We start from the raw sequence: 23,845 nt of genomic DNA, 5'->3' as shown, positions 1-23,845 counted from the left end.
GATCTGGTTTTTTATGTGAGGACTGGTTCTGTTAACTGGTCCTGTTTCATAGAAATTGGGAACACAGAAGAATCAGTTTCTATAGAAGGAACACTAAATCCATGCTGAGTGCATTGAGTTTGAACCATCCGTATTGGGGTGGTTGATGGGTGCTCAGATTTGAGCCCTGGGGTTGAGGCAAGAATCTGAAATGAAGGCGTTGGTTTGGGAGCTGTCATCTTATTGGTGATAATTAATGCAGCGAGATACGTGATTGCCTAGGAAGTGTGGAGGAGGCTGGGCATGGGACTCCAGACTGAGGAGTGGAGGCAGCTCCTGAGATCTGTGGGCAGGACCATTTCTCTTTACCCAGATTTCCTTCCAAGCTCTTCACCCAGTCAGATGGGATCTGTCCTCTGTGTTTAAATTAGAGCCTGTGTCAGCTGTGCGGCAAGCTTTACCTTCTCAAAAGCCTTTTTAAAGGGGCACGTACGGGAGTCAACACTTGCTTTTAATAATCATACTTGACACAGAAGAGTTTTGACTTGGCAGGCGTGTTCTCGACTGTTTAAAAAAAGCATTTGTGTGTATTTTTGCTTAGAAAGCTGGCTGTGTGAGTGGGTGTATGTTTGTATATAGTCACGTTGGACAACTACTATGCTGGCTGTGCGTTAGATGTTAGAGAAATCTGATTTAACTCAACCTCAGTGTACCAACAGCTCAATGATAACAACAAAGCCGGCAGATCAAGTCCATAGCTTCCCTTTTCTCCTCCTACATGTAAGTTGACCTTGATCGTTAAATTCACCGCACCCCTCCGCCCACGATGGTGACACAAACTCAGCTGTAGAAAGGAAGAACACTAGGCAAAGATTTTGTTCGTGTCCTTTGGAAATGTTTGAAAGTATACTTGGCATATAAAACTTTGCAGATTTTTTTTTTCTTTTAGACTAAAAGAGTGTCTCCGTGTTATCGCGAGTTCTTTGGAAACATTTTTACTTGCTGTATGAAAACATATGGCTGTCCCAGAGTTGTGTTCGCTGGTGCCAAGTGTTGATTTATTTCTTTTTCCTCTCCTTCCCTGTGCCTCGTGCCGTAACGGGCACTCGCGCTTGTGCGGCACACGTGTGCCGTCAGGTTTGCTTCCGTAGGTGGACTCTCGGAAGTGGATCTGCTGGGCACAAGAAAATGTATCTCCTGGGCATACCTATGGAACGTATCTGTATGGACACGATCATTTTATTGAAGACTTTTGACATGTGCACTTTTGACATGTGCGGGCTATTGGTTTTAGTTGCGGCAAACCATTGTTTTTGTTGTTACTTTGTTTCTGATAACTTGTGTAGGCTGACCTGGGAGTGAAGGTACCATTGTCTTAGTTTATATTGATTGGGTCTGGAGGTGCTGCCTTAGTTTGGAAGCTTTTGTTCAGTGAGCGTGACTTGCTAATTTTATTTTTCCTGCCTTCTTTAGCATGTCTGGCTAAGATTGTTCATTTATCACCTCCCGCTTTTAGGACATGGGTTCTCATGGGGCTTTATATGGTTTCTTGTTAGAGTTGAGGAGATACTTTGCTCTCAGAATTCTATCAGAGGATGGGGGTGTGTGTCTGCCTCTGTAGATGAGAAAGCCCAGGAGAGACAAGTTCTTTGTAGGAAGGAAGTAGGCAAGCTCAGGTCCCAGAAGGGAGGCCCGGGGGACTGGAGCAATGGGTGAGTGGTTAAGGCAACATTGCAAAGACCAGAAGCTGCAGGGCTGTACACAGAGGGTCCCGGTGCCTGCTGGACCCTGCTAAGGACTTGGAGTAGAGCTGAGGAGTGGAGGCAACAGTCTATCTTCTTCTGTTTGTTTTGTTTAAGATCCTGCTGGCTGTGGGGTTGGAGAAGGTTACAGAGTAACAGTAGAAGCTGGGAGATGCATTGGAAAGTGACTTCTGTTGTCCTGGTGACAGGGTTATACTGATTCATTCACCTCTCCTCCACTTTTAGCCCAACTCACATTGTGACCGTCCACAGCATAACTGAAGGTAACTGCCAGGCTTACTCCATGGAAAAATAAAGCTTACCAAATAGAAACGCTGCAACCACGAGCTTGTCAGTGTCTCTCCAGCCTCACTAGCTAAACCAAGGTAAACACACTTCACGTGTCAGCCTCAGGGCTTCTTGTCAGCCTATCTTATTTAATAAGATAATAATTAATCTTATTAAAGCGCACTCTCCCGGTACCCAGTTCAGATAGCGTTATTGGCTCCCTGGTGCTCCCTCTTACTCATATCTAACATGCCACCCCAGCACAACCCCTTCTCGTATTTGTACCCGTTGCCCAGAATCCCTGCTTCCTCTTCACTGGCACTACCTCCCACTTGGGGACCATCTTGGAGGTTCTGCCCAGTGAGATGCCATCTTCCTTGAAAACATGGCGCACACTCATGCTGCATTTTTAACTAGTTCCCACTCACTGTTGCTTCATACCACGCTCCCCCATTTCCCGTGCAAGCCCCACCTCTTGCCAGCGCGGGACTTTCAGCTGCTCATCCAACCTCCCTGGGTCGTGATTTCCTCAGCACTAAGTTGGGAGCAGTAATAATACTTATCTCTGGGCTTTTGTGGGGACCCAATAGGTAAATATATGTTTAAAATACTTGAGACACCACTCAGCAGTAGAGAAATGCCTGCTTTGTTATTACGCACTTGTTGGGTGTACAGATGTATGTATGCTTGTGTGTGTACATATGCACATCTGTGTACATGCCTGTGGAGGCAGAGGACAGTCACATACTACCTAGTTTAGGAACCTCCTACTTAGTGTATTGAAGTGGCCACCACCACACCCACACCCAAGTTTTCCCCTGGGTGCTGGAGGTCAAAGGGCCCGGCCGGCTCTGTGCCCAATTTTTTAAGTGGGTGCTGGAGATCTGAACTCAGATCCTTCCCTGCTTGGGCAGGAAGCACTGTATTGACGGAGATCTGCCTAGTCCCATTACTACATATGAAAAGGAAAGGTCTACCCCTAACATGTCTAGGGCAGGGCAAGTCTTACTGTTGTGTAGACAGCATGGTGCCTTATATGTAGTTGACATGCCATGGAGTATCTTTTGAATCAAATTGAAAGTTATCAAAATGCTAGTTACCCAATAACAGCTACTAAGGGTGTTTTGAAATATAGTCATTTAGGCCAGTACAGAGCTGTTTCATCAGTCAAAGTGAGGTCACTGTACTTTTCCGGGATAATTTAACACAGAGCATATGATTTCCTTGTCTAATTATATGATTTGGATAAAATGTACCTAATGTCATTTTAAAAATAAACATTTTAACTGAAATCATACAAAGATGATGAATATCAAACCTGGACACAGAAACAACATACAATTTTAGTATTTGGGAAAACATCCTGAACTCTGGAACTCTCACCAGGTTGACTTTCTCTGTGTTGCAGACAGCTTTCTGCATGCATGCAGGGCACAACTAACTGCCCAGGGTCGGTGTGACTTCCTTCAAGTACAGTGGTTTCCAGCTCCCTCCTGTCTGCATGAATGCTTTTCTAACACATTCAAGTAGAGTGTTTGAGAAGGCGTGTCCAGGATTAGGATTGCTGCTGGCCTTGATTCCAAACTTGTGTCACTTCAAATTTAAATATGTGATGTCAGTTAAGTATCCATTTTATTTCATATGATTGTGAAGATAATTCATTTTAGATTTTTTTAGCAGCTCACCAAATACTTTCAGTAGGGACTTATAGAAGCTTTAAAACTAGGTGATGGGTAAACAATACTGTTCGTTTTTCCTGGAGAATTTTCACCACTAAGAGAAAGCCTGATGAAATGTTCTAAGCATTTTTTTTTTTTATTTCTGTTGGACAATATCAGGTTCCAGCCCGGAGGTTTTCCATGTCTTTGGAAGCACTTGCAGGAACCACCAGAAGGGGGCTCTGTTTTACCTTGTCTCGGATTTCTACATGAAGTCAGGTCGTTTTAACCTGCATGCTTGAGGAGGTTGACACTACCTTTTTATATTAATATAAGCTCTGTTAGGACTGGCCCGATGTTTGTAGTTTTGTCAGGACGGTATTGAGGTATTTAGTGGTGAAGTGATCCAAGTGTTTCCAACTGAAATGAGAAGTAGGTATATCCAGGGGCCATATCTATTTGCAGTAGAGCAGGGTAGGGAGAGGTCCAAGTGGCGGTGATGGGAAACTTACCACCCACTTCATCTCCTTGCCAACTCGGTGTCTGTTTCATCTGTCCTCGCCACCTTTGTCTTCGAGCTAAGATGTCGCTGCTGCAAACGCTTGTGTTTTCTCAGCGGTAGAGTTGGAAATACTGAGAGAGCTCATATTGTAGATTATATCTTCACCCCTTCTTTTCTCAAAGTGGTGAAATATTGGGGCGCCGGGATGATTTACAAACCTATTAGCAACGACAACTGTGTGAAAATTCAAAGGTATTAGCATATGGCTTCTTGTAGTTTGGGTAGAGGCTATTCATTTTCCTTTTTTTTTACCAACTAGGTTTATCGGTTCCAAAACTGGACCCTGACAGATTCCTAGAGGCTTCATCTTTATATCGTCTGCTTTAGTTTGTGTCTTGGGACTTTCTGTGAGGGAGCACTAGAGGTGAAAGTTACATGCTAGCACCTTCATGCTGTGCTCGTGTAACTTGAAAAGTACTGGTTATGAGTATTTGCATTGTGTGGCCTACCAGATCTCTGTCTTCCAGTTTCAGGGTGCTCAGTGTATACAAAGCATGCCCTGTGACTGACTTCACCTGAGGAGGGCTGATGCCATGTGAGCCATACCCGTCTGGTCTCACTTCCTTTGTTTCTCACTTTCTTAGAACTTGCTAGTTGCAATGACCAATCGGGCAAATCCTGAATACCCTTTGTAAGCCCCGTGCTGCGGGAATCCAGGGGAAGCTTGTGGTCTTTACCGGTTTGCAGAAGTGAATTTATAAAGATTTGAAAAGAGCAGATTTTTATAGCGTAGGCCAGAAAGCCCCTCCATGGAGGAAAGGCTGTTTGGTTGCATAATGGTTCCATGATGTGCTTGTGATGTGAGCTTGATCGGGTAACTCAACTCCTGACTCGGTTTTCTTGGTTACCTGCTGGATTGTGACTTGTGCTTTCTTAAGAAATCTGATGGCATCTGTATGAATAGGTTGACCTTTTTCCTATGGTCCTGGAACGACACCACTTAAGGCCCATCCTTGAGAGGTGAGGAAGCAATCACTCAGTCGTCTGTCTGCAGTGGTTTGGCAAGGAGCCTTAGTTAAGAATTAAATAAGTTAGCGTGTTATAACCACAGGGCTGATCATTTTAACTGTTGCTCTTGACCCGTTGTGGGGGAGGATAATTCGGTTAATCCTAGGGAAGGGTGTTTTCAGTTAAGAGAAGTAGAATGAAGGCTGTCTGAAAGTATTTCCCATCTTTAGTGTCCACTGAGGAGTCATCTTTGGGACTAAACAGGGCTGGGAAAACCAGCAGCTTCTATCATCAGTCCGAAAGGCATGATGCATTTGCAAGATCGCCCATGGGAGAAGCAAGCTTGTTAATACGCACATAGCCTGTGTTGGAGTTACCCTGGCCATCGTGGGATGCTTTATTGAAGATGGGAGAGGGTGATGAGGGAGCGAGAGAAATTTCAGAAATTTCTTCTGAATAAGAGGTGTCAACTGGAAATTAAACAGGACCCTGTCTCAAGTAAAACAAAGATACATCGAGACTGAGGACCAACCCATTGTGAAGGATGAGGTGTTTAGATGGACATTTAGGAAGTGTTATTGGAGTAGGCTCCCCCAGGAAGATAGAGTACAAGGACCTTAACGTGGGTCTTTGGAATAGTGTAAGTACATTCTCTGTATCGTGGAGGGAGAGAGGGAGAGAGGGAGGGGAAGAGATGAGGTCCTAGGAGTGAGAAGGGGCTGAACTAGAGAAAGATCTTTTGGTGCAAATATAAAGGGTTTTCTTTTATCTAGAGTCTACCAGGAACATGCAGGCTTTGAACTGAAAACTTATATACTCGGACTGATGCTTTAGAAAGATGGATGCCACCAGCCTGGAAAAGGGATGAAATTTGGGACACAATACTCTTGGTAATTAGACTACCTGGGAAACTTAGAAGTTGTAGTCCACTAATGGCTGCTGTGGGTGGGCGGGGCACCCACAGGAAAAGAAGGGGATCTCATTCTGAAGTCAGGGAGAGCCAGCTTTGGCTTCTTGTCAGAGAGGATGTGAGGGGAGATGGAGGCAAAACCAGAAAAACCCTGAAGGTCATTTGTGGGTTTGTTTGTTTGTTTTTAAACTTAGGTCATTTTTGTGTTTTCTCCTTTTAAACTAAGGTGAAATTCAACTTAGAGCAACCATTTAAACTGTACAATCCGATGGCGGTCAGGTGTGTCACAGTGCTGTAAATGCCACTTTTATCCTGTCTAAATGCTTTTGTCATGTCCAGTAAAGGTCCATAGCTGTGCAGCAGTGTGTGGGGCGTCGGTCACACACAGCGTTTGTGTGGGGCGCCTCAAATTCTCTTTCATTTGGAAGGAGATAAATACCGGTGATAGAACTGTTGTTTGATAGGTATCCTCCCCCCCATCCCCGTGTGTGTGTGTGTGTGTGTGTGTTTGTGTGTGTGTGTGTGTGTGTGTATGTACACATGCACGCGTGGTGTGGTAGCTTCTGCTAAGATTTTTTTTCTCTTTTTAAAACTTTCTTTGGTGGGATGTGCACTTGGGGCTTCCTTCTCGGCTGGTTTTCTAATGTCACTGTCTTAGAAGGCTTTTCCCCCATTAGAAATAATTGAATGGAGAGATGAAGAATGGGAAGCAGTTGACTGAGTTATCATGTGGACTTGACTACAAGAGCAGCATAATTGTTGAATGATTTTCAGGGGAAATCTGAGTACTTGTATCTGTAGTCCTTAAGGAGTTTTTGGTAGTTTGTTATGAGATTTGCGCTAACTAAATGTATACCAATGACTTGAGATACAGATAAAAACTGTTGTGAATCTACTACCTGGCATAACACCTTTGAACATGACAGTGTCTTTACAACTCTGTAGCATCCCTGTACCATGGCCTCTGCTTCTTTCTGGAGGTAACTACTACACGCTTATTTGTTTGGGTAGGAGAGCGGAGACTGTTTACTAACAAAGAAGACCCCACCCAGCACAGCTTACCCCATCTGTGCCTGTCCCAGGACAGTGCGCTGCTCGCGTTGGTTTGGGGACTTCATAAGAGCAGGATTCCATGCCGTGTCTTGGGCAGTTTTCACTTGTGTGCCGCGTGACTCTGCAGCCATCTGTGTGTGAATACACAGACTTGGTCGTGTGACTGCACAGGTGTCCCTTCATCTCATACTGGCCTTTTACAGTTTCCGGGTCTTCTCTTGATGAGCAATGCTCCTGTGAACATTTGATGACATGAGACTCGCTGTTTGCAGTGGAGTGGAGTAGGGGATGGCGGGAGACACTCGCTCAGCTCTGCTAGACTGGGCAATGACACATAGATTGTCCCAGTTTGCCACTCACCAGTAACACATTGAATAACCCCACCGACTGCTGCTTTTGCCAGCATTGGACATCGTCCAACTACTTCAGTTTTGTCTAAGTAGAGCATGTAAATATTAGATGTTTGTGGTTTTGTGGTTAAGTGCTTTCTTATGGATGTGAATGAACCATTTGTGTTTCTTCTGTGAAATTCCTCTTCTTGTTTCTTTTTTTTTTTTTCTCTTTGCTATTTTTTTAAACTTCTTTATTGAATCTTTGGGGGTTTTACATCATACACCCTTTTCTTATTTCTTATGAAATGTTCTATTTTGAATCTTACATGAAATTGTCTACTATGTAGCACAACCTTCTGCTTTTTCTTGCCGGATAGTGTGTGAGATTCATTCCTGTTACTGAGATTAACAAAGGTTTGTTCATGTCCACAGCTATATACTACATTGTATGAATGCATTGTATTTCCGGATTCCTTGTGTGTTTGTTTTCTCGATAGACATTTAGGTTGTTTCCTGTATGTTCATTTTTGCTAGATAGTACCAGGTTTTAAAGTGGTGTTCCTTATTTTCATCTGCTAGGTGTGTGTAGGTTGTTCAGTTTTATATTCCATTTGTCATTAAAGTTTAACCCCTCTTGGCAATATTTCTATTTTTAGCTATGTTGGTGGGTGATCTATTGCTACTTCACTTGGTTTTAAATTGCACTCCCTACCACCAAGGGAATTGAGCACCGACAGATAGACAGGTGAGACAGGTGCCATATTTGCAGGCATTGTTTTGTAGACTGTCCATTGACTATTGGGTCATTGTTTTGTAGACTGTCCATTGACTATTGGGTCATCTTCTTTTCTTATTGGTTTTAGGAGTTCTTTATCCCTGAAATGAGCTCTGGGATGTGCTACAAATCTCCATACATCGTCACTTCATTATGACTGGGAGGAGGACCACACATTCTTCTCTTTCTAGCATTGGCTGCCTTTAGGGTCATGTGTCTCTCTCTCTACCTAGGAATGTCCTTTTCTTGGGTCTGTTTTGTGTTTACAAGGCTATTGCAGCCTTTCCAGGTTATGTGGCTAATGATACCTTTCCCGCTTTCCATGTTTAGCAGTTCCATGCCCTCAAAGTCTGGTTTGTCTCTTAGACGTTCTATGAAGTGGAGTTTGTGGGGAGCAGTGGTTTAAGTTCCTTTCCTGGTGAGTGTCGTCCATGATGTGATTATTGGTCTGAACTTTCATCTACTTGTTTTCTATGTGTGTTGGTATTTTGTATTACTTCCTTTCAATTTCTTGCTGTGTTGTAGATTCAGGATTTTTGTTGGTATTTTGTTTTTACTATTTATTTACCTATTCTCTTTTACCCCTTCCCTAGTTTAGAAGTTACTTAGATGTTCTCTTAATTCATACCTTTTGTGTAATTTAAAATTTGTACTTAATAATTCCACAAATCTGATGTTACCTATGCAAGTTTAGATTTTCCTTTATACCAATGATTTGTCTACTATTCCTTCTAATTCATACCTATCTAGCTGAGCTTGCTTACTCTCTTAGTGAGATGATTGGGATGTTTCTGCAGTGAGCATCAAATGGCAGGAAGATTCCACTCCAGCTCTTAAAATACTCAGCTCTGCTACTCTGGCTCTGAAAGTTACCCTTATTAGCTATGCTCTCTGAAACAGCGGCTGTTTTTGAAATGTCTCTCGGGAAAAGTCATCAGAAATCTAATATTCACTACATACAACTTTGAGATTTTGTTTGTTTTTTAGCTAGCAGAGCACTTGGTAGTCTCTGGAATATTTGTTGGTTACTGGCAGAATTGCTGAACACTGAAAGATTGAAGTAAAAATACCCTCTTGGGTGTGACTGTCTAGTCAGGACAGAATGGCTGTAAATCCAAGGACGGCCACCTCTCCTTCCTATGGAAAGTTTGGACAGCCACCTCTCTCCTTCATGGAAAGCTGTTTGGACTTTCATACAAGTGCATGTATGTTAGTGTGTCTAGACCATATCCACCCTCGAGTCTCCCCTTCACATGTACCTCTGAATTTCATGCCTTCCTTTCATAATTATTAATTCATGAGCATATGTCCAGTTAGTGCCATCCACGTGTGCATAGGTGTGGGGTCATACACTGGAGAAGTGGGTACCCTCCCTTAGCAGCCATCACTGTCAGCTCCCCAGCTGGGGTGTGGCCTTGGGAAGCCCCGCCCCCTTCACGGTGGCCTTCCTAATTGACTTGATCTTGTATGGGTAGCCAGTGCCCCTGGGAGTTGAGATGTGCGGCAGCCCTGCCGGGTCTGGAGGACTCTTGCTGGTCCTCCAGTTCTAGCATCCTCTCCGACCCCTCTTCCATGGTGTTTTCTGATCAGCGCTGGGGAGATAGACGTCCCGTCCATGGCTGAGCACCAACAGTCACATTCAGTGTCTGTGTCTCTGCATTAGCCTCTGCCCCCTGCGGTCAGACGCTCCTGGACCAAGGTTGGGAGAGCACCAGCCTGTGGATAGAGACAGTGAGATGGCAGTTTGGTAAAGTGGTCATTTAGAAAGGAAGGGAAACAAGATCAGTGTGTTCTTCTTTTGTCACTTCCCTGGATAGTGGTTTTGACTGGGTGTGAGCATCAGGTGTGAGCAGGCCTCGGAGCCGGTCAGGAGAGCGGTTGCTTCCTCCCTGAAGAGTCTTGTCACTACTACACACGGAATGCATCTTCCCTGGCCGGTGGCTACAGTAGCCTGAGGGTCCAGCACCGAATTAAGAGCACTCATGTCCTTTCTCCCCAGCTGCCAGGCCTGTCATCTGGTCAGCAGGACTCTCCCCAGCAGGCCAGGGTTGATTTCCTGTGTCCTGTAACTGGAGTGTGTGAGGCTTCAGCAATAGGCTGTTGCCGTCCGGCTGTGGTCCACAACTGAGAGCAGTGGCCATAGCCTGTGTGGTTTTGTGTGCCGTGGGACCTGTCTGAGCAGTAACTGTTGGGGCGGTCATACCTGCCTGGCACTTTTCATTTAATAACTAAAGTCCTTCTGGGAGCAGTATTTACTGATACAGGAACTTCCGTTGAAACCCTCCTGTTAAAAAAAGAAAGACTATATTTTTAAATTAGGTTACCAGCTAGAGTTTCAGAATGCTTCTATGAAAACGGGAGAATATTGAGAGCTCAGCGTTTCAGCAGGAATGCCGATGGGGAGGGAGGTGGGGGTGAGTTGGCTTTTAGGTTGTGTTTATATCAGTACTCACTTTTTTCCCCCAGAAAATGAGCACATATTTTTTCTTGATGACAAACGGGTGGTCTGTTCCCATTCTTTTACAATTGCATTTTCTGCCTGTCAACTTGATTGAAGTCCCTGTACGTGGAGCTATGCCGTATTTCTGTCCCTCCTTGTTACCTTCTGAGTAGGTCAGCCATACAGCGGCTCCCTCCTCCCCTCCCCCATCCCCCATCCCCCTCACTATACAGTCACCCGTCCTTGTGTGGGATTTGACTTTGAGAGCTAATGAATCCCTGATGCTATGGCATGTAACTGGAAATGCAAACTCTTGTGTATTTTCTGTAATTACAAGTCAGATGCCCCGTGGCAAGTGGACCTCTGGTGACTTAATGCCCCATGTACTGTCATTCTGTGGTGGGGTAACAGCCTACACTTGGAGTAACTTCTAGAATTGTATGTAGTTACCTTATGCTATACATACTTGTAGTTTATCATGGTTCTTGGTTACAGGTTTAGCCATTTCTGCCAGTAGCTGCCTTCCCAAAACTCAATCCCCATCTTGGACTAGCAGGCACATTTCCTGTCTCGCATTCACAGACATTGTTAGCATCCAGGTTGGAAGCCCTCTGGATGAGTTAGGTGGGGAAGGGACAAAGGACTGTGCTCTGGTTTGCCTCTTGAAAATTAGCATATTTTGCATGATCTCATATAGAAATGGAATTCTTTTTGTAGGCACCCAAGGTTAAGAAGATTTTAGCATTTCTATAGTTGACAGTGGCACTTTCAGACCTTGAGGCTAAACAGATCTCGGCGCCTTCAGACGCTGTTGGTTTATGGGTTTATTTTATTTTCTTCACAATCTCTTTTTTTTTGCTCTATATTTTACTTTATATGTGTATTTTAAAATTAAATTTTAAATGGACAAAGTGGTCTCATTTTGGCCTTGTCACACATGGATGTCACTTTACTCTGGCCTTTTTCTTTTTTCAAGCTTTGCTTTGTATTAACATTTCCTAATTTTATTTTATATTAGAAGTGATGCATTTTAAAAATAGCTAAGACTTGTGTATAAAATGACTATGTAGTAGAGTAATAAAATTGATGTCAGAAATAAAATTATGAAACATCACATAAATTAAATAATTTGATAGCCGGGGTTGTATATATGAAAATGCATTGTAGAAGGAGCGTTGAGCTATAGTCTAATAGTACATGGTCTGTTGGCGCCATCTACTGTTCGGTAGTAATAATTACCTTTTGTGTACATCTCGATTTTTTTTTTTTCCTCATTACAAAACTGGCATGTTACTGTGGGCTTTTCATTTAGTCGCTGCTCCGTGGGATCTGGTTTTTGGCTGCTCTCATGACAGTGTCTGTTCAAGATTGGCTGTATGTGGAGCTCTGGCTTCATAGTAGTTACAGGGACTTTCTGGATCACTTTATAACTAACTAACTGATCGTGTTAATTTTCCAAATCACATTCTTGTTTGAAAATAGATCATTATGCCAAAGACTACTGGATTAAACCTGAGGCTGAGCAAGGCTATTCTGCATTTCTGGATTTAATTTGGCAATGCTGCCTTTTCCCACTTCCCATATTAAGCATTTCTGGTTCCTTCCATCTATTTTGGTTTATAGAAATAATCTCAAATTCTCAGGCTACCTTTAGAGCCTTAATACATTAATGTATGACTTATGTAAAATTTCATTAGCCTGTTCTAGTCTTTTTTAAACTCTGCGTGTTGCTATATTGTATTTCTTAACATATTTTATAATTTTGTGTCCATATCTACCCAGCATTGAGTACATAGGCAACTGTGGGGAGAATTGTGTCTAAAGCGATAGTTGTTATTTTATTGTTTTGGAATTTAACTTCTTTCTAGAAAGGATATATAAAAATAATTTCATACATTATACTAAGTAAGCATGAGTTTTAAAGTCAGACCCCCGAGTTTTATTGATTTTATTTATTTTTAGGGTATATGGAGTATTAGTCTGCGGGGGAAGATTTTCTTTCCTCGTTGAGGCTTCCAGGTATCAATTCAGGTCTTCAGGCTTGTATGGTTCATGACTTTCCCCACTGAGTTCACCCCCTTCCCATGCTAAGACATTGACTCTTCCAGATGCTGTAGTCATGACCTTGAGACCACCAGCCCTAACTTCTCTGAGCCACAGTTTTTTGACCTGCAAATGAAGTGAGGGCAGCAATAATAATTGCTATAATTTATTGTCAATATTAATATTTGTACCCAGCTCACATTTTCTGCATCTTGGGATTATCATGGGGTATTAATAAAATCCAATCTAGGCACTTAGCCAAGTGTCTGGCACTTTAGATTTTTGTTTTTCGATAGGGTCTCAGGTATGGCCATAAACATACTACATAGTAGAGGAAGGCCTTGAACTCCTGGTGCTCCTATGCCCACCTCCCAGGTTCCGGGATTCTAGGCTTGTGCCACCACGCTCAGCCTGTGTGATACTTCAGTAAGCACTCAGTAAATGTTAGCTGCTGTAACTTAAGTCACTGCTTCTATTTGCATTATTCTTCCATACCAAAGTGAAGTTAGAATCCCAATAAATATGTCCCGATTGCAGTAACTAATCCTTTTGATATAGAATGTCTATATACACTGTAAGATTATCACTGTGCAGAATGGTAACTGCCTGTGCACATTGTTTAGAGGGTGGTTTGGCAAAGGGCGTGCATCTGGGCTCTGTCTGGGGGTGACTTCTAGCCTCAGGAAGCTGACTTTGTGAGTCTTGTGGATAAAGTCTGGTGTGTCTGTGAAGCCTTGATTCCAGACATAAAGATTAACAGCAGAAGTATTCGCTGCCTTTTAGTAGCCTACTTTAGGTATACTAACATGTGTTTCTGTAATTTTGCATCTGTTATATCAGTGTGAGGTTTTTGAACTCCATTTATATTTGAGGGACTGCTAGAGTTTGAGAAGGACACAGAAACTTCACATTGACAAGGAATGGACTGAAATGAAGGGTTTAAACATCTCAAGAGTTGTTGGGGTTTTTTTTGTTTTGTTTTGTTTTGTTTTTTCTTCGATTTTGATAGACATCTAGATTAGCGGTTCTCAACCCGTGGAACCTGGAAAAATGAATGGTTTCCAGTGACCTTAGGAACTTCTAACCATAAGTTTATTCTTATTGCTACTTCGTAACTATAATTTTGCTACTGAGCGGTATGTCACGGGAAATATGGTGGGGACCCGTGAGTTGAGAACCATTGATCTAAATAGCATCACACATAGTGATCTAAGCAAGTAATGCAGAAGTGTTTGGAGAGAGGTTCAAAGGAAGAATGCTTTGTACTCGGGCCTGGCTCTCATGTCCCCCCATCCTTACTGTTGGCATGTGTTTGATAGCGTGGCATGTTGGGCATTCTAGAAAGACAAATAATGTAAGCCTACTCGCAATTACTAGGAATATCTGTCCATTTTATGTTATCTACCAGCTTTGGAGGCCGAGGTTGTGAATGTTTCCAGCCTCCATTGTGAGCAAGGGGGCACTGGGAAGCGTGACGGAAGAGATGGGCACGCAGGGTCCCTCCTGAGCCGAGTGGACGCTTACGGCTTTGGATGCGTGGCCGAATGAATGAATGAAACGTGGGATTCTGCGTGGGCAGCTCCCTCTTGTGTCCTCTGGGGCTTCAGGTCATAAGGCGGCATCCCCTCTTGCCACCCGTCGTCTTTGGTGCCGTGGAGCACCGTGTGACTGAGCAGCTGCATTGCTTCCCGGGTCATTCTTTCGTAGTCCTCCAGCGTCCGGCCTCGTTGGCTCTTACTTCCTGTCTCTACCCTCGTGCTCTCCTCTACTTCCCCTTGCTCCCGCCCTCTTCCAGCCGCGCGCACACACTGTTTCCTTTCTCCTGACTCCCTGATGCTGTCATTTACTTTCATTACTTATTTTTTAAGGGTGGGGCAGTCTCACTATGTGACCGGGACTGACCTCAAACTCATTGTCTTCCAGCTCTAGTCTCCAGGGCGCCGACAGTATAGGTGAGGGCCACCATGCCTGGCATTGCTGTTTTCTCTTTTGCCCAGGTTTCTAGGAACTCTACCTAAATATTGCCACTGATTTGGTGTCTCAGTTTGAGAGGTTCATTTCTGGTTGTATGTCAAAACTTTTCCTGGGGAGATGCTATACACACACACACACACACACACACACACACACACACGCACGCACGCACGCACGCACGCAAGCACGCACGCACGCACGCACCCACCCACCCACCCCTATTCACCCTGATAGGGAGTCTGTGACAGATCTAAGTACAGATACCACAAAAATCGAGGTTGGTGAACTGACGAGTTTTATTGGGGTTACTTACAGGAATGTGGTGAGTCATTTACTTACAGGGGCGTAAATGACTCACCAAAGCCCACCCAGCACAGGTTGGAGCATGTCCCTTCCAGCTGCCTCAGTTGGTCTAGACCTCTTGGGCAGCTCAGCTGCCCTCTGCTGCTTCTTCCATGCATCTGGTGTGGCGTGGTCTCGGTCTTTGCAGTTTGGCTTGTCTGAGTCTGCTTTGCAGTCCATTTTAGCGCTTCTTAGGGGGACTCTCTGCTTCCATTGCTTACTGTGGCTGGGAGGGAGGTAGTGAATCTGGTCAGTTTCAGGGACTTCCTGAAGCCATTTTGAGTTGTTTACCTCCATGCTTAAGCAGCTTCCCTGCAATAGAAGGAGAGGAGATAGTGTGTCGCCTGTTAGAGATGAACTAACTTTCTAAGGGTAGAAATATCTGAAGAACTTAGTAGGGTGTAAAAGTAGTGTGCTTGGTAGTTGCTGATGCAAGATATGCATTTCCTTCCTAGTCACTTGATTCTGGTGGGTGGTCTACCCCCCCTTTCCCTCCTCCCTCTCCCTGTCCCCCTCCTTTTCCCTCCTCCCCATGTCCCTTCTCCCTCTCTCTACCTCTTCCTCTCCCTCCTCCCTCTCCCCTCTGCCTCTTTGTCCTTCCCCACTGTGTACTCTAGGCTGGCATCAAACTCTCAAATTCTCCCACCTCCATCCTCTACCTCCTGAATGCCCAGACTAGCTTATTTTCATTACATAAAGAATTCATATGCACTAAAAATGCAAGGAAAAAACCCAATAACTTTTTTACATTGATCAGTTGAGGATTAATTCCTTAGTAAGATTATTTAAGAAAATATTAAGATATTAATTGTTAGCGTTAGTATTATATTTTTCCATTGGCTGTATTTTTTAAAATTAAAGATTGTCTTTGAGTGTAAAACTTCTATTTGCTCTGTGTGTGTGTGTGTGTGTGTGTGTGTGTGTGTGTGTGTGTGTGTGTGTGTGTATTAGTTTTAGTGGGTGCCCCTGTATATAGTCTAGGCTGGCCTAGAACTTACGATCTTTCTGCCCGTTTGCCCTCAGTTTTGTTAGAATATTAGTCTTCAATGATTGTATGACCTATGCTTTGGTGGCGGTTGCCAGTCACCTGCCAGTTTGGGGCACTGGGTCCTTTTCCTCCTCCCTCCTCCCTCCCCTCTTATCCTCCTCGCCTTCCTTTCCACTCTCCCCTCCTTCCCTGTTAGCCTTTCCTTCAAGTCCTCCTTCCATCCCCAAGCCTTTTGTTGTCCCTTATTGTTAGTTTCCCTCTCACTGTACAAATGTGTTTCAATCCTGGGGAGACTCCCGCTGGACTGTCCTTGGTCTTGGGGTAGGTAGATACGGTCACCAGAGGTCATAACAGTTAACTTCAGAATAACGTCATAACCAAAGGAAACACATGCACACAAAAGCGAATAATAGAGGTCTCTTTCTCAAAGACAGTCTTTAATTGTAAAAACATAGCCAATGGAAAAATGTAATAATTTAATATTCAATAATTAAAACTAACATAAAAAATCAACATTTTTATATCTAAAATAGATCATTGCTCTACTTTTATATTTTAATTTTGTGTGTGCATCTTGTGTCATTTTTTTATTCTTTCTGTAGTAACGTGTTGTTGTAAAGAAATTGGGTCGCTTTTCCTTTAAGTAGAAACTGCCTTGAAGGACAGATGGAACTTGAGAACCTTTATCTGAAGCACTTGTTGGTCCCCCAGGAGTGTCAGTTGGGCTTGGGTGGGGGGAGTGGGGGAGAGGCAGGCTTGGAGGACGGCCACCATTGTGTCTACACATGAAACCTTTACCGTGATCTAGTGATAAAACCACTGCGAGGCTGTGAGTACTAACTGTGGCTCTAATAGGGGAGGATTTGGCTTGCCCCCTCCCCAGACTGAGTTTTACCTGGAAAGGCAGTTGGCTTCTGCCCATCTTGGAGGCTGGCATTAAGTCAGGTTCAGCCATTTTGTTTTATTTTTCCTAGTTAGGAAATCTCGAGAGTGACTTTGAAGTCACTTGGAGGACTTTGGCGATCATGACAGGAGGAATCTTTTGCCTCAGTTGACAGATGAATTGTATGAGTTGCTTTTTTTTAAACCCTAGCATAATGGTATACACCAGTGAGTGATTCCAACACCTTGGAAGCAGGGGCCAGTGTTAGGGGAATTGAGAGGGCTTGTTTAGCGTAGCCCAGCCATCGTAGGCCAGCCGGCCAGCATAGGCCAGCATAGGCCGGCCAGCTAGCTAGCGCTGTGTAGAGACCCTAGCTTCCCTCCCTTCCTCCTTTGTTAAAGACAGGGTCTCTCACAATGTACTTATCCTTAGACCAGACAGCCTCAGACTTACAGAGGACCTCCTGCCTCTGCAGCCCCTGTGCTCTGACTAAAGGTGTGTGCCAATACACCTGGTGTGACAAAGGTGTGTGCCACCACACCTGGTCATCCTATCTTAAAACAAGGCGGGGGGGGGGGGGATTGAGTTGAATAGCATGGTTTGCTCTTAAATCTGATAACCCAGTTGAAACCATTCTGAATTAACACTAAATGATTAAGAGGGTTTTTTTAAACATTTTTTGAGAATTTCTTATAGAAGTGGTGTATTTACATAAGAGGTTTATACTGAGTCTTTTTTGTCAGAGCATATTAACTTATCCATATTTGGATAATGGTGTTAGCTATTCTCCTTATATATAATTTATTTATTTTTAAATTTTTTATATGCACTGATGCTTTGCCCACATTTGGGTCTGTGTGAGGATGTCAAATCCCTTGGGACTGGAGTTATAGACAATTGTAAGCTGTTATGTGGTTGCTGGAAATTGAAGCCCGGGTCCTCTGGAAGAGCAGTCAATAGCTCTTGACCACTGAGCATCTCTCCAGCCTGATGTTAGCTATTCTTACTGCATTTAGAAACAGGTGCTACAACAGGCTTGTTATTTGGGAATGTTGAAGATTTTTGTGAAGACTTTGAGAGGTGGCTGATTTTGTTAATAACTTAGAATTAATAACGGGTGACCTTCTGTGTGTGCGGATTCTTTGGACTCAGCCAATCTCCCACCAAAATGTCTCAGAAGGAAGAAGTTAGTTGTCTGTACTGCAGGCACAGATTTTTTTTTGTCACTGTTCCTTAAATAGTAGAGTCTCACTACTATTCATGTATGATTTTCAGTGTGTTAGGTGGCTACATAATCTAGAGTTAGGATGGAAGGTTTTATATATATATATATATATATATATTATATACTACTATTGTATATACATATGCAATACTTAGTATATACATATACTCAGGCTAAAGTGTCTGGTGATTTTGGTATCTGCTAGAGAGTGGGGTATCCTAGAACCAGTCTCCCGAAGACAGCAAGGGCTGGTAATAAACAGTGTACTGTCTTTATCATTTTAGGGGATTTGAATGTTGACAGATGTACGTATCTAATTCTGTACTTGTAGATGAATTTAAAATACTCCAAAGTAGTTTATCTTAATTCTTCACATTAAGAATTCATTAGAATGGGTATAGTGCTGTCATCCTAGCAGGCAGGAAGTTGAGTTAGTAGGATCAGTAGTTTCAGATCATCTTCAGCTATGTATTGAGTTCAAGACCAGCCTGGACTATTTGAGACCTTGTCTTAACAACAGCAACCAAAAAGCATCAGTTTGAGTAAAAGATACATATCATGTCATGTCTGGGAAAATGTCTGTTTAGTAACATCGTAGGGACAGGTGAAAGGATTGTTTTCTTAAGTGTCATTAAAGTAAATTAACTTTTACTTGTCATTTTTAGTATACAACTAAGATTTAAGACATTAACACACTGCTTCGATAATTTTTATTTACTTACTGTACAGAGTGGGCATAGCTCACATGGGGAGGTCAGAGGATAACTTGAAGGAGTCAGTTCTCTCTTCGCACCATGTTGGTTTGGGGGCTTGGGCTCAAGTTGTAAGGCTTGGTGGCAAGTGCCTTTGCCCACTGGCTTCTCACTGGTCCTGTTATCATCGTAAAGGACACTTTTGTTATACCTAGTAGAGCTTATGAGTCATACATAAACGTCGCTCTGAAGTGAATGACTAATTGAAAATAATTTTAAACACGTAGTACTAGGAGTGGCATGAGACTCATTCTAACTAGCTTTAGCTCCGCCCCGTTTTATAATACGATTTCTCTGATCATTGACATCGGAAGTAACTTAACGTTTTACAAGTACTTCTACATGGGTTTTCTTATCTGGACCATTCATAACTCAGGAGGGAGAAGAGGCAAATATTTTTATCCTTATGTTGGCAGTGAAGAAATACAAGAAATTTACTTATAGAAGCTTCTTAGACAAGTTCCTAGTCTCTTTACTCCATATTTTGTGCTTTGTAGTATATACAAAGTATGTTCAATAAACATTTAGTGAATCAATTAGAATAAAAATTTTAAAGTAACATGTTCATTAAATATTTAATGAGAATTAACTTAATGGGACATTTAGAATATGTAAGAAATTCTAAGAGTCTCTAGCAAATGTCTACCCAAAACACTGGATGAAGTATAAAAAGTTATCTTGCATGTATATATCAGATGTGTGTGACTGTAATATCTGTAATCCATGCCATTTTATACCAGTACATTCAAGGTGTGTGGTATAGTGGGTTAGGTACACATATCTATGTTGTAAACAGAAATCTTTGCTTCTCTGAGTGTTTTAAATCTCAGAATACAACTGAGTAGAATACTTTTCCAGCAGAAGGCATGTCATGTTGTAGGGATGGAGAAACTTAAGAAAAGCTGGTTTTTAATCAGAAAATGAGGAAGGTCGAGTCAGAAGCTTGACAGTAAACGCGGTGCTGTCTTGACACAGTGGGGCTCAGAGCGGCTCAGTCTTCACCTAGCTGCTGACAGCCCTTCAGCGTATACGCTGCTGTTTGCTTATGGAACCCACGGCTATCACCCATACCCAGAGGTCTCTGAAAGTCATTTAGTAGATTGTCTGGGCATCTTAATTTAAAGGGAAGGAGTGCCGGCGTTGTAACTTAAGAAGTGGCTCTAGAGAGAATGATACCATGCAACAGAGCTCACACGGAGGGGTTTTTATTAGGGAAGGGGAGTGGGAAAAGGGGGAGGGGAGGAAGGAGACCAGCCTCTGGGGGCAGGAGCAGCAGAAGAGAAAAGAGGGGAGTAGGCAAAGAAGCAGAGAGAGAAAGGGACAGACAGACAGACAGAAAGATGGGAGGTGGGTAGGGCCCTTTTAAAAGGCATCATAGTGAATGTGCATAGGTGTCTACAGCTGAGGGTGTATCCTGTCAGAATCTCAAGGGCAGGCCAGTACAGATGCCTGAATACTAACAGTTAGAAGAAGTCATTTGCATAATCCCAATCCCTAATAGAATTTTGTCCTGTGCTTTTTTTCTCTTTTGAGGGCAATCTCTCTGTGGTTGCAGACTTTGGGCTGTAGATGCAGACTTGACAGTCATACAATTAAATGTCTAACTTATTTGGAAAATGAGTTGGAATGGTATAAGTAGACTAAATGGCAGGATTTCTGACCTCTCCCCGGGGATCAAACTCTGCTACTTATTCTGAAGTACTTAACAATTACAAACTCTCCTGTGACTCCCTGCTAGCCCAAGTTTAGAGGGCATCTGTGGCTCCTCATGTTTTGGTTCTCAATACCTGGTGTTTAGATGTTTATTGAGTGCATGAACAGGTGAGAAAGATCGGATATGCTGTTGGTGTTGAGTGTCTGAGGGTCTGTACCAGAAAGCAGGAGAAAAGCTGACTCACGGGAAGAATGCTGACTCATAGGGGAGATAAGAGACGAAGAGGTGGCCAGTGTTTGTTAAAGAGCTTCTTTCAGTGTTACTGTGTGGCAGAAATGTAGTGATCTCTCTTTCCTTCTCCTACGAATTTTGTGATAAAGAAACAGTAGAGAAAAACTCAAATGATCAACAGAACTATTTGTCTTTTCAGAAACATTTTGAACAGATACCCCCTTTTTATCTCTGTGCCTGCCGGTCCTGTCCGGTTTGGTGACTAAACCCTTGGAAGGAAAGCACGTTGTCTCTGTTGTGAGGGTTTGCGCTGCTGCTATCTTCTCCCCGTGGCTGGCAAGCAGACTGGGAAAGGAAGGGGAGCTGGGAAAGGACCTGAGACAAAGGTGCAGGGAGCTCTCAGATCAGACCGGGCCGCATCCAGCCACCTGACCTACAGTTCCTAAGATGTGATGTCATGTTAGCCTCATACATTGTTGCTGTAACTGGTAGCCATGTTCTCACAGGAGCCTCTGCTGACCTTCAGCATGGCAGAGGAGGCTTCATTGTTTGTTTTCTAAAGAATTCATTACTGCAACTCTGCTCTGAAAATGGCAACGGTTCTGTATTTTTATGATTTTAGATCCAACTCTTATGGCAATTTGATACCAAGAAATAATGACTAGATTCTTGGGAGATTTGGACTAGTTACAGTCTACCTATGAAATAGGAAAGATCCTATAGGATTCTCCTTTCTAGTTTAAAAGTGGTCCAGTGGTGCTGTCCGGTGGGTGGTGACAGTGTGATTCTGTTTATTAAGTGCAGATGGTGGCTGTTTTTAACTGTCAGCATAAGACACCAAGTTTCTGCTTTGTTTAAAGAAATTTTAGTCTGACCCCAAATTATTTCATTAAACACAACATTAATAACAATAAATTTAATGAGTGTCGGTGAACCTCAACACCAGTACTTAATGTTTTAAAATAAATGTCATCTTGACTAATGTTTTTTAGTATTTAAACCGCTTTAGCTCAAAGGTTGTAATTTTGAATGTGTTCCACAAGGTGGCAGGGTTGTATGTTTGTAGATTCATTCCCTTTGTCCCCATGCACAGCAAGCTCTTGATTACCCAGAAATGGAAGTTTTTCTGTTTGGTTAAATGTTAAACATTTTATATGCCAGGATTTTAAATTCTAACCTTTATGATGGAACACTTTCTAGACTGCACTCCTTGCTTTCCTGGTGTATTCAGCCGTAAATTGTAGCGTAGCTATTACCAGTCACCCCGTTAGTTAGGATGGCTGTGACTGCATAGACTAAAGACCAAGATGGAGCAGTAGATAGGGCTGGATGGAAGGGATAGAGAGGATCTGGCAAGAGAGTGGACCTTTGCTTTTAAACACTGCCGGACACCAGCTGGCTTGTGTTTGTTTGCATTTGTTTGACTGTGTTTGTTTTCCTATTAATGCTGGGTTCCGGCAAGATAGAAAAATGACTGCTTCCTGCAGAGATAAACAGCCCTTGACGGCTGGCCAACCCTGCCTTCTCTAGGGTTCTGTGACATCGGTTGTTTGAGGGAGGCAAGTGCACTGTAAAGTTGGCTCCCATGGTGAAGGGGCTCCCCGTGGTTTGCAGAGAAGCATCCTGCAGATGTAAGGTCTAATGATCTAAAGCGATGTTAGGGGATCTCTCCTGTAGGTTTTGAGTGTCTAGGCTGTACACTGTCTCTTGGACTGGAGCACCAATGCCACATTTACACACCAGTATTCACCAGGGCTACCCTCTTCCATGTTTGCCTTGGGATGACCTTATTTCTCCATCAGTTTTAAAAGGTAAAAATTTCTGGATATAACCATTTTGCTTGAAAGTTATTTACTTTCAGAACTTGAAATAGAGCTCCATGTTTTCCTGGTCTTTAGGGTTTCTGTTGGGAAGCCCACTCTTACTTTGATGTGTTTGCTTTCCCAAGTACATTGGTGTGGGTTTGGTTTTTTTCTTAGTGTTTTTAAATACTATTTTAAGTGCTTTTGGCATCTTGACTGGCTCACCTTTAGTCATGTCGACTTTGAATTCTAAACCCTCTGGTGTTTAGATGCCCGTTCCTTTTTGCAGAGTTCAGAAATGCCTGTAATTTACTGGATGGGTTTCCGTGACTTCAGTTTTTCTCCCACCGTTTTGTTCTAGACCACGGATTCTTACGTTTGTTCTTTGATCTTATCCCAGAGTTCTTGTGATGTCATTATACCCTCTTCACTATTGATATATAAGTGAAGTGTTTGTTCATTCTTGTCTTTCAGACCTCATAACCTTTTTTTATTGGATGATCTGTTGGTTTTTATCTGATTCACTGAGTTTTTCATTCCATTTCTTTTATTGTCATTCAAAAAAAACTCATTTTCTGAACTGAATTTGTGTTCCATGTTGCTTTTTAAATCCATAAATTGCTGCTTTTTCTTATCCATTTTGCCGCTTTCTTCTCTAGGTCCTGAAATGATCTCGTTACTTTATTCATCTCATTTGTGTGTGGAGGGGAGTCATTCCTCAGTTTTACGGATAAAGTTTTGAAATCTTCATCCTCCACATTTTACTCATTTCTCTGTGTTTGGATCCGGTAGTTGGGGGTCTCCTAGAGGAGGCTCATCTCTGTGCTCGCTTGTGCTTCGTGGTTCCTGTTCTGTGGTTTGTACTCTCTTAATGGGGATAGTTCTCAGTGCTATTTGGGGCTCCTCTTATGGACAGTTTACTCTTCCCCGGTACCACCCAGAGAGGAGCAAACAGACTGCTGGACCACCACCAACCTGAGCAAGATACAGAATGGACTTAGGATTGATTACAGCCTGCTAATCATTACTGTGGCTACACAACAGAAAAGCCCCAAAACAACATAGATGGGGGTTATCCAGGGAAACCTTAGAGATGATGACTCTGAGTGAAATAAAGGAAGGGGTGGGGGAGAGAAAGGTCAGGTCATACAAAAGGGAGACCGACAAAGAAGTGAGAAAAAGTAAGATAGCTAACAGTGAGAGCATGCCGCAACTGCGTTAGATAGACACCTGAAGTCAGTACAGTTCACGTGCCGTGTAGTGG

General features: G+C 43.0%; 1 protein-coding gene and 1 long non-coding RNA gene across 3 annotated transcripts in view; one reads left to right on the top strand and one right to left on the bottom strand.

Annotated features, from left to right (window-relative positions):
- Window positions 1–23,845, top strand: part of Tsc22d1 (TSC22 domain family member 1) — an 89,959-nt gene that overhangs the window by 47,218 nt on the left and 18,896 nt on the right. Inside the window, exon 1 of one of the 2 annotated variants that reach the window (XM_040728907.1) lies at window positions 16,803–16,863. The exons of the other annotated variant lie outside the window; for it this stretch is intronic. The gene's annotated coding sequence lies outside the window, so the exon portion shown is untranslated. Of the gene's footprint in view, window positions 1–16,802; window positions 16,864–23,845 lie in introns of those variants that run through there. 2 annotated transcript variants of the gene reach the window in all.
- On the bottom strand, window positions 14,969–22,952 carry LOC121133119. Its single transcript, XR_005869861.1, has 3 exons — window positions 22,807–22,952; window positions 18,865–19,012; window positions 14,969–15,358 (listed from the first exon to the last, which is right to left on the bottom strand). It is a non-coding gene; the product is annotated as an uncharacterized LOC121133119 (long non-coding RNA).

This window comes from Mesocricetus auratus, unplaced genomic scaffold, assembly GCF_017639785.1.
Source record: "Mesocricetus auratus isolate SY011 unplaced genomic scaffold, BCM_Maur_2.0 Super-Scaffold_2245, whole genome shotgun sequence".
In the NCBI taxonomy this organism is placed as follows: Eukaryota; Metazoa; Chordata; class Mammalia; order Rodentia; family Cricetidae; genus Mesocricetus; species Mesocricetus auratus.
Note: the sequence above shows the minus strand (reverse complement) of the source record. Positions and strands in the feature narration are given on the sequence as shown.